We start from the raw sequence: 9,215 nt of genomic DNA on the forward strand, positions 1-9,215 counted from the left end.
CTTAAAAAACTTTAAATTAAATATAGAGGCTACCAAGCAGCCATAAGTTAAATTTTCGTGGACCTTCACTTACAACTCGTGCACCCCCATATTTTTTTCACGCCAACGTAGAGCCCCGTCGAGCCTCCCGTTGATTTATATACACGTTTTTTGTTTAAAAAATTGTTCTTGTCGTTCATGTTTACTGGTTGTAGGGTGCATACATGGTGAAAGAGTTTGCTGATGGCGCTTTCACAACACGACGAGGTGGCCGAGTGGTTAAGGCGTTGGACTGCTAATCCAATGTGCTCTGCACGCGTGGGTTCGAATCCCATCCTCGTCGCAATTGTTTTTTGCAATATTCAATTTAATGCTGTTAGCAGAGCTTGTACTTGCCAAAAATTATATAAAACTCTGGTATGTGAGAGTATTTATTCTGGCTGGATGGGTAAATATGTACATACACATCTTCATACTATTGGTTTATGCTTGCAGGAGTAGCTTTTCGATTCTCGGTTAACTTTTATCTACCGCGATAAAGTCTATAAATAAAAAAAAAAAAAAAAAAAAAAAAAAAAAAAAAAAAAAAAAAAAAAAATATTAAAAAAGTGTGTGTTTGCACACGGTGAGCTTTTACTTGTTTTGATAGTTATTAACCGGTATATGCATATCGTCACCTGAAATGCAAAAGGACGTAACAAACATCGTCGCTGAAATTCAAAAAGTCGAAACTAATAAAAAATTCAAAATTCAGTTTTTGACTGATATGACGGATTTCATCGAATTACAACTCCCACATCACTTAATGAAAAAAATAAACCAATTTTAGCCACGACCTTTTCCATTTCAGTTTGGATGTTGTTACGACTTTTTGCATTTCAGGTGTCGATATGTACATATTTATTTACATATAAATGTATTTATGTATTAGCATTTCAGAATGAGAAATATGTGGTGTTAAAAAGGTTTTCAAATTTAGTAACTAAACATACATAATTTCGATTTAAAAAATACTTGCGACGAGGATGGGATTCGAACCCACGCGTGCAGAGCACATTGGATTAGCAGTCCAACGCCTTAACCACTCGGCCACCTCGTCGTTGTGATTACCGTACTCCATTTCCGCAATTGTACTCAAGCACTGCCTTACCATCATGATGTTGGCATAGCAGTTTTCGCTGTTGTATTTAAAAAGTGTAGTGTCGTAGCATAATAATAAATGGATGTGCATATAGATTAATTTTTTTACAGTATATGTACATAATTAATTGCAACAATTATTAATTGAAGAGAAAATAAAAACAACAAATAATGAGTTGGTTTTATTAAATCATATATTTGGCTAATTCCACATAGCGGGGGGCGTGAAATATTGTGAGCGAAAATATAAAAATATGATAATAAATACAAGAAAATTGTCTACCGAACGCATCGGATAATATGTCGATGAAATGCAACGTAGATTTTTTTATAATTTTATAAGGCCCATTTTTTTATTGCTAAAGTTATCGTGTGATTTAACTGCTCGTCAAGTGTATTGCTAAAGCAAACCGGTCGTTAATTTTGGCAGGTACTCGAGAAAACGGCAAGAATGATGGAATACAAGATTGCGTATTCCCGGCGGCGATGAAATTTCTCAAATAGGAGTAAACATAGCCGAATAGAGGATAAAAAAAAAAACTACCAGAAGAGTAAATTTCCTTAATATAAAATTTTTCGGTAGGAAAGGGGGTTTAAATTGCAAAAATATATGTATGATTTATGAAATAATTAATAAAATATTAAAAAACGGGTATTTTTGTTAAAATCAGTGCATTAAAAATTTCTGAGGATAGTCAAAATCGGCAAAACCAAAGTAGCGGTCTATGGAATGCGCCACCTTTGTTCCCTACATCACACAGTGGTTTCAGCAGGTGGAAATCAGTCATGGTGACATTTGATACAAAAAACCTGTTGCGCTTAGAGAGAACAGTAAAAATCAAAAAAAATATATATAAAATACCAGAATCGGAGCGATACCAACTAAACAATTCAATATCAATTCTTTAGTTGTTATAGATTTTTCTCGTGAAGACATTTGCCATTTATTTGGTAGTTCTCTTAATCATAAAAAAATTATTTGGAAATCTAGATGGTAAAGATTGCACAAGGGAACAAAAATTGGGCAAAATTTTGTTGCGGCAAATGTTACAGCTGTTTTTGATTGACTTTTTTGTGCTGATTACGAATCCGTAATTATAAAGTGTCTATTAGCTTTAGATTTTGAGAAAAACGAGGTCAACGTGTAAAAAAATCGCGTTTTTTCGCAATATTTTAGAAGCTATGTATAGCAAAGAAGCAAAAGGTGGTGTTAGGCTTAAATTAAAGCAAGAAGTCTCGACTACTATTCCTGAAAATACATCCCTTCACATTGACTTGATGGCCACTTATAGTCGTTTATTTAACAGCGATACCTGATTTTGTGCGAAGTTTGAGTACCCACCGCAATTAAACAAAAGATGGTAGAGCCTTCCACTTTGGCTCAAATTAAGCTAGACCTTCGAAAATATTGCAAAAAACGCGATTTTTTGTCAATTTGACATCGTTTTTCTCAAAATCTGGAGAGAAAAAGAAAAAAATATATATCCAACCTCAAGAATAAGCCGCTAAAGCGAATTGCGTTCTCAGTATTTATATTTTTATTTTTTCATTTACAACTAAGTAACCAGAAAGTTACTCACACGGCCCAAAGTAAAGAAAGAAATAATGGCAGAATATGCTAACCTCTATCAGTTTTCAAAATGTGCCTAACGAACTGTAAAAATAGTGCCGAAAAGGAGATGAAATTACGATAAAATTAGAATTGCTTTCTTTTAAGGCTTTTTAAGAGCAACGTATTTTCAAAAATACCTTTTTTAAAGTACACTAAAATAATAAAATAATTATTAATTCACAGTTCGGCAGTCGGCTGGGGAATTGATGAAACCAAGTTTTCAGAAAGTCTGGATTATACTTATATATTATTATACTATATTATACTTTCTACTAACAAAGTCTAAAAATCTACCAATATTTTTCGGAAAGAAAGCCAAGAGATTTAAACGAAAGGAGTGTATGTATATGTCCATAATTTGTCATGGGGCACCTTAAATAAAAATGAAAAGTAAACTCTGAACATAACCAATTTAAAAATCAAATAAATTTGTGTGGGAGATTGTCAAACGAATAGGTTGCAAACTTCAACCATTTCAAAAATCTAATTTGAATAAAAAAAAATATAAGCAGTGAGTAATTGTTTGTGCCTCCTTTAAAATAAAACAGTGTCCGTGATCGAAAAAAATTCGATTCGAAATTTTTTTTGAGATTACGGCATTCGGTACTGAGTTTGCTTTTTCACTCAGATTCTATTGGAGAGAAAACAGCTCGTAAAGCTCATCAATTTACGAGCCTCATAAAAGAGCTGTGAAAATTTGTATGGAGCTCTTTTTACGAGCCCCTCGTAAATTTACAAAAAAAAATTGATGCGCAAACGACCTCGTAAGCGTCAGTGTTGCCAAGGGGCCGAAGATTTTGTACTCAAATTTATGATAAAATACTAAAAACAAATAGGTGAACAAAATTAGTAAATTTCATCCAGTAACTGTATTTAAATAGTTTTTCTGCAAATTCTCGCCTTCTTAATTATATTTTAGACTTCGTTCGAGTTGTAACATTTTTATGAAAAATTGAATATTTAAACAATTTCTGCGCCTCATGGACGACTATTTTTAACAACAACTTACAATAATAAACATTTCCGTATTTTTCTAAGAAAAAAACGAAATGATTTTTTATTAGCCAAAAAATATATTTTTATAGCACAAATAATTTTATTGTATAGTTTAATGTTTTTTTTTAGTCTGCACCCAAAAAATTGTTTTATTCGGAAACTTACTTTCAAAGAAAAATAAAAATTTCCAAAATTTGCAAAAAATTATCAATTGATGATAAAAAAAAAAGTATTTGAAGTTTTGCGACAAAATTTACAGTATACTTTTGGACTACAAAACTCTGCACTGCCTGAATATCATTGAAAAATATTAATCTAGGTAAATTCGGGGCCCACTTGAGGAAGCCTTACCCCCAACCGTATGGAGGAGTTTTACAAATACCAGGTTGTATTGTTCCTCTCCATTTATTACTTTTACACACTTTCTTCGCTGGGGGCATCAAACGAAAATAATACACATACATACACAACATATACGCAGAAACGTTTTTTTTTTTAAATACCCACCATGCAAAACATGAGAAATAGGCAACAATCGTCAATGGCAACAAATTGGCGATTCGCCGATTTATTGCCGTAGTGAGAAATCGGCAATATCAACCAAATGAAATATTAAAAAAGGTAAAATTGTTGCAAGAAAGTATTATTCAAATATCGCCTGTAGAAATAATAAAACGACTAATTCAGGTAATAAGAAAACGACTCGCCCAGGTGAGTTGCCTTCGGCGAACGTTTTAGAGCGACTGGTAATAGGAAATCGTTAACATTTACACATACATTTTTTTCTGATTTTGTTTTTAATACGCTCGATATGTTCTTACATACGTACATATGTCTCGATAACTACTCCAAATTGCTCGTGAAAATGGCGATACCCGAGATTGTGTCGAGAACTCGATTTCCTGTGTATCAAAATGCTTGAGAATATGCGAGCGGAAATCGAAAGCCCCACTAAGTATAACAAAGATTCAAGCATAAAGTTTGACATTGAAAGAAAGTTCGGAAATTGTGACAACTGTGACGTTGTTCGTTTTGTTTACATTGTTTTTCTACCTCCTTGTGGTGTGTTTTTTTTTGTAGCGATTTGATGTGTGTTTCCGAACGATTTCAATTTTAATTTACTACAAATTTATGAGATAAAAAAAATTAAGTGCTTGGTGATTGGAGGAGTAAATTTGCGGGAAAATTGGGTACATTTTTGAAGTCAGAACGTTGGCATTGAAAAATCGAGCCGTGCCGATGCTGCGCGATTGTAAAAAACCTTCTATCATGAAAATCATATTTTATGAAATTTTTTGCTAAAATTCCAATTTTACTAATTATATCATAGCACTTTTTCGTTTTATTTACTTGTTTTCATTCTTAGGCAGATGTCAAAAACGCTCAGAAATTTACTTTTTTTCTCCTTTGATTCCTTAATCTTGTTAGGTAGTTGGTTCATGGTAAATCCATGACCGGACGTGTGATTCGAATCATGCCAGTCAGGCAAGAACGCGGGAATAAAAAAAAGGGTTTTTTGAGTGGGTCTGGCGCTACATTTTTATTTTGGCTGGAAAACGAACGAAAAGTAAGCATACCAAAGAAAACAACGAGAAGTTGAATTAACACTTTTTAGTTGAAGAAGTGTCAAAAAGTGTTGCAGGCATAGTTGCCAACTTGGTGCTTTAAGCACTAGATTTAGTGCTTTTTGAAAATTAAAACGCCAAAAAAAATTGTTTAGTGACTAGTGCCTTTTTAAGTGCTTTTTTTTAACTAAAATTACTCGAGATAGTTAAAACCTGAAATAATTTGGAATATTTAAGGCTGTGGCAGCACTGAATTTATAAGAATCTACAAATTTAAATGGACTAAAATACAACCATTTTCAATTATAATAAACAAATTAAAATAAAAAGTTAANAAAATTAAAATAAAAAGTTAACAAAAAAAAAATTGCGACGAGGATGGGATTCGAACCCACGCGTGCAGAGCACATTGGATTAGCAGTCCAACGCCTTAACCACTCGGCCACCTCGTCATTGTAGCCGCCGAGCGCAAAGTTGTGTTTTGTTATTGGTGACAACAATGGCACGGCATTACCGACAATTTGTAATTCCCTTTCACCATGCTAGCTAGATGGCGCTACGAGAGCGTGTGAAGGTGAATATGTATTAGTTGCATTTTTTTGTAAACGACCGACAAAAAACGCACAAGTCGGATAAAATTTCCCTTTGGCTACTTAAGCAACCCTGTTGGTATTTGTAGCCCGTTTCTGTAACTATGCGCTAAAATAGCGAATGATTTGTGGTCGCAAGGCTCATATCGAAATCGTTATGAAAAGTGTTTCTGTAACTCAAAAAATTCAGCTTGCGATATGGCTGTGGTGAGTTGTTAACATATCGATGGTGTGACTGGAATGAAACGAACCATCCGCAATTTCTAGCGAGAAATTGTTTTGTTTACATTAAATAAAAGTTGAATAAGTGCAATATTTATTATGAATCAGTCATTTGTTTGCACATATTTTGATTAGTTAACAACTAAGAGCTAATATACCCATATTTAAGCATACATACATACTTTCATGTATATTATGGTGATTGACTCGGTTTTTTCAAACCGGTTTCCACAGGTTTTTGGGAGATTATTTAGGCTTTTTTTGAAATCATGACTTTTTGAATATCGAATAAAACGGATTTTTCCATCGAAGAAACCAACTTTTTTCATTTTATACATAGAGTTTTTCGAAGTTTTAAAGGCCTTTTCCAGTTTAAGGAAAACCCCTATATGCCCTCAATAAAATTTAGAGTTTTTTGAAGTTTTAAAGGCATTTTCTAGTTTAAGGAAAACCCCTAAATAGTTTTGAAATTATCCTAGGTTATTTGGGGATGAACAGTTTCTCATATTTGATTATAATAAATAATGTTTGCCGCTTAAACGTTTTCTACGTGTTTGGCCGCGATCTACAATTCGTGCTGTACTTCTTTATGTTGTGACACAAATGGGGAGATCTCAACTCTTACTCCACCTCTGAAGAAGCTTTTTTATGGCAGAAGTGCCGAAGGTCGTCCGCCATTTGAAAACCCTAATTTAATGTTGATAAGCCCTACTACTCAGTGCGAAAAAGTTGCAAAAATGCGAATAATCGAACACCCTAATGCATATGTGCATACACAGAATTAATAATCTTCTTAAGCGAAAATGAAATTGAATTATTGAAATGAATTTAATCCATTTAAGCGAAATGATGATCCAAGTATCCATTGCTACCTCCTTATTTTCATCAAATCCAGAAGTTTTCTCACTTCTAATTTTTTTCTGTAAAATAAAAGTAATGGAATAAGAAAATATAAAGAATTTAGAAAGTATATCGCCAATACATGTACACCACACTTACAGAAACACTACCTTGTGATTGTAGGTATTCTAAAATTCCTTTTCCTGACCAGTATTGGCTTATATTACTTTTCTTTTATTTATTATTTAATAATTTTGTGAATGTCTAGCCCATTATACATAAAATACCGTGCGATAGAAAATTTTACACACAAAAATCAATATATTCGCGAAACCATGGGCCAAACATAGTAAAATTGCATTTTTAGTTTTTCACTCTGACGTTAGTAATTCAAAAATTATTTAAAAATTCAGAGAAATGTGCGTAGAGAAGAAGTATGGATATAAAATTAATGAGAAAATCCTGTAGAATTCAAACAGATTTAAGTTTCTAGTGCAGAGGGCTGGTAAATATTGAAAATGTCCTTTTAAAATTGTATCCCTGAAATTTCGCAATATATGTTTTTGAAAAAAATTATATGCTAAGGATATCCTCGAATTTGGTCGTTCTAAATTTATCAGATTAAAAAATTACCTATTCGTAATTGTGAATCCAAAAAAAAAATTTTTTTTTTTTTGATTCTAAAGAAATTTCTTCTTTTATTTCACATGTTTGAAATTACAAGGTCCTTTAAAATAAATCCTGATGTCAGAGAGAAAAAATAAAAATGCCACTTTAAATAATAAAGTAAGTTTTAAACCCATTTATTTATTATTTATTTTGGTGGTAGAGCTTCACAAACAATATAGAAGACATTTTTTTTATTTTTATTTTTTATTTAAGTTATTGAAAAGTAATCTCGGGACTAATCCTGGAATCCTGGGATTGTGAGAACGTGCATGTCCAATTACATATATAAAAAAAATGCATAGCGTGGTGAAAATATTATAGCCGAACCCCTTTTTGCCAAGTTTTAACGTATAAGTTTTTTGTTATTTAATTTTTTGTTTCTTTATTGTATAAGTCCCCCAAAAATCGTTAGTTTACAGAACAGTCCTAGGGGGTGGAAGCATTAAAATTCCCACTTTACTTATTTTGTACCACCCTAATGTGCATACATATCGTGTGGTGACAGGTAAAACTAATTAAGTACAGTTTTTGGAAAAACCCTGTTTTTGCTTAAGGCTTACTCTTTACGTACTTAAAAAAGTTTTTTTTTTAATTCGATATTTAAATCTAAAGTTAAAAGGGAACAAAACTAAATAAGAAAATACAAAGATGAGAAAAATAACGTCTTCATGGTTTAAATAAAAATATTTAATAATGTTAACGCAACGTATATCCATGTAGATTAATTATTAAAAAATTTTTAATATTTTCAATAGATACATAAAATAAATATTAACAATATGGTAACGATGCTAGCAACATGATCAAATTATGAAGCTTCAAAGATCTCAGTATCCGTCAAAAAGTTGTTTATTGAAACTACCTTCGTTTATGTATCATGGTTTTGACCACTAACGTGTTTGAAATTTTTCGCATGGGCACACTTATAGGCAAGAAAAGGTCACTAAATACATTTTCCTTAATAACTAAGCTAATATATGACTTTGGTGATGAATTAACTTACTGCCATATTATCCGTTGTCTAGTGTACACGCTATCAGTGATCGGACTTCTACCATATTGTGGTAAATCTGCCACTTTTTTGAGCATCTACCACATCAAACACACAAGGTCCGAAATCTACCACATATTCGCGTTTTTGAGTAGCTTTATTTTTGCTCGACATAATTTTCTTAATTTTAAGAGCAAAAACTGTCCAACACTAAACACTAACAACAGGCAGAACGGGAGGATAATATAAACTGTAAAATAGTAAATTTTCTCAGCGAAAATGTAAAAAAACTGCGATTTTTGTGAAAGTATTGTGAGTATTTCTTAAGCGTTGTTTTCTTTTACTTGTTAATTGTCAAAATCGGCAAATCCCAAGTAGCGGTTTCTGGAACGTGCCACATTTGTTCGCTACATCGTGCTGTGATAAAAAAAAAAGCTGGCAGTACTCCGCAAGGTTGCACAAATGTCTCAAAATACGAACCTGCTTTACACTGTCAAGGAAAAAATTGTCAAAAATCAACGCAATTTTTAGCAACTTCAATCTTTTTTTTAGAGTCTAATTAGAAATTTTGCAGTTTACCTTGCAGTTTTTTTTTTTTTTTTTTTTTTTTT

At 32.3% G+C, this 9,215-nt stretch overlaps 3 non-coding genes across 3 annotated transcripts; 1 reads left to right on the forward strand and 2 right to left on the reverse strand.

The window, feature by feature from the left end:
• The first annotated feature begins 240 nt into the window (after window positions 1–240).
• Window positions 241–322, forward strand: TRNAS-GCU (transfer RNA serine (anticodon GCU)). The gene has a single exon. It is a non-coding gene; the product is annotated as a tRNA-Ser (tRNA).
• Window positions 323–996: 674 nt separating this feature from the next.
• TRNAS-GCU (transfer RNA serine (anticodon GCU)) lies at window positions 997–1,078 on the reverse strand. The gene has a single exon. It is a non-coding gene; the product is annotated as a tRNA-Ser (tRNA).
• A 4,584-nt stretch (window positions 1,079–5,662) lies between these two features.
• TRNAS-GCU (transfer RNA serine (anticodon GCU)) lies at window positions 5,663–5,744 on the reverse strand. The gene has a single exon. It is a non-coding gene; the product is annotated as a tRNA-Ser (tRNA).
• Window positions 5,745–9,215: the final 3,471 nt, after the last annotated feature.

Source organism: Rhagoletis zephyria, unplaced genomic scaffold (genome assembly GCF_001687245.7).
Source record: "Rhagoletis zephyria isolate East Lansing unplaced genomic scaffold, Rhagoletis_zephyria_1.1 Rzeph_scaffold_02318, whole genome shotgun sequence".
Classification (NCBI taxonomy): Eukaryota; Metazoa; Arthropoda; class Insecta; order Diptera; family Tephritidae; genus Rhagoletis; species Rhagoletis zephyria.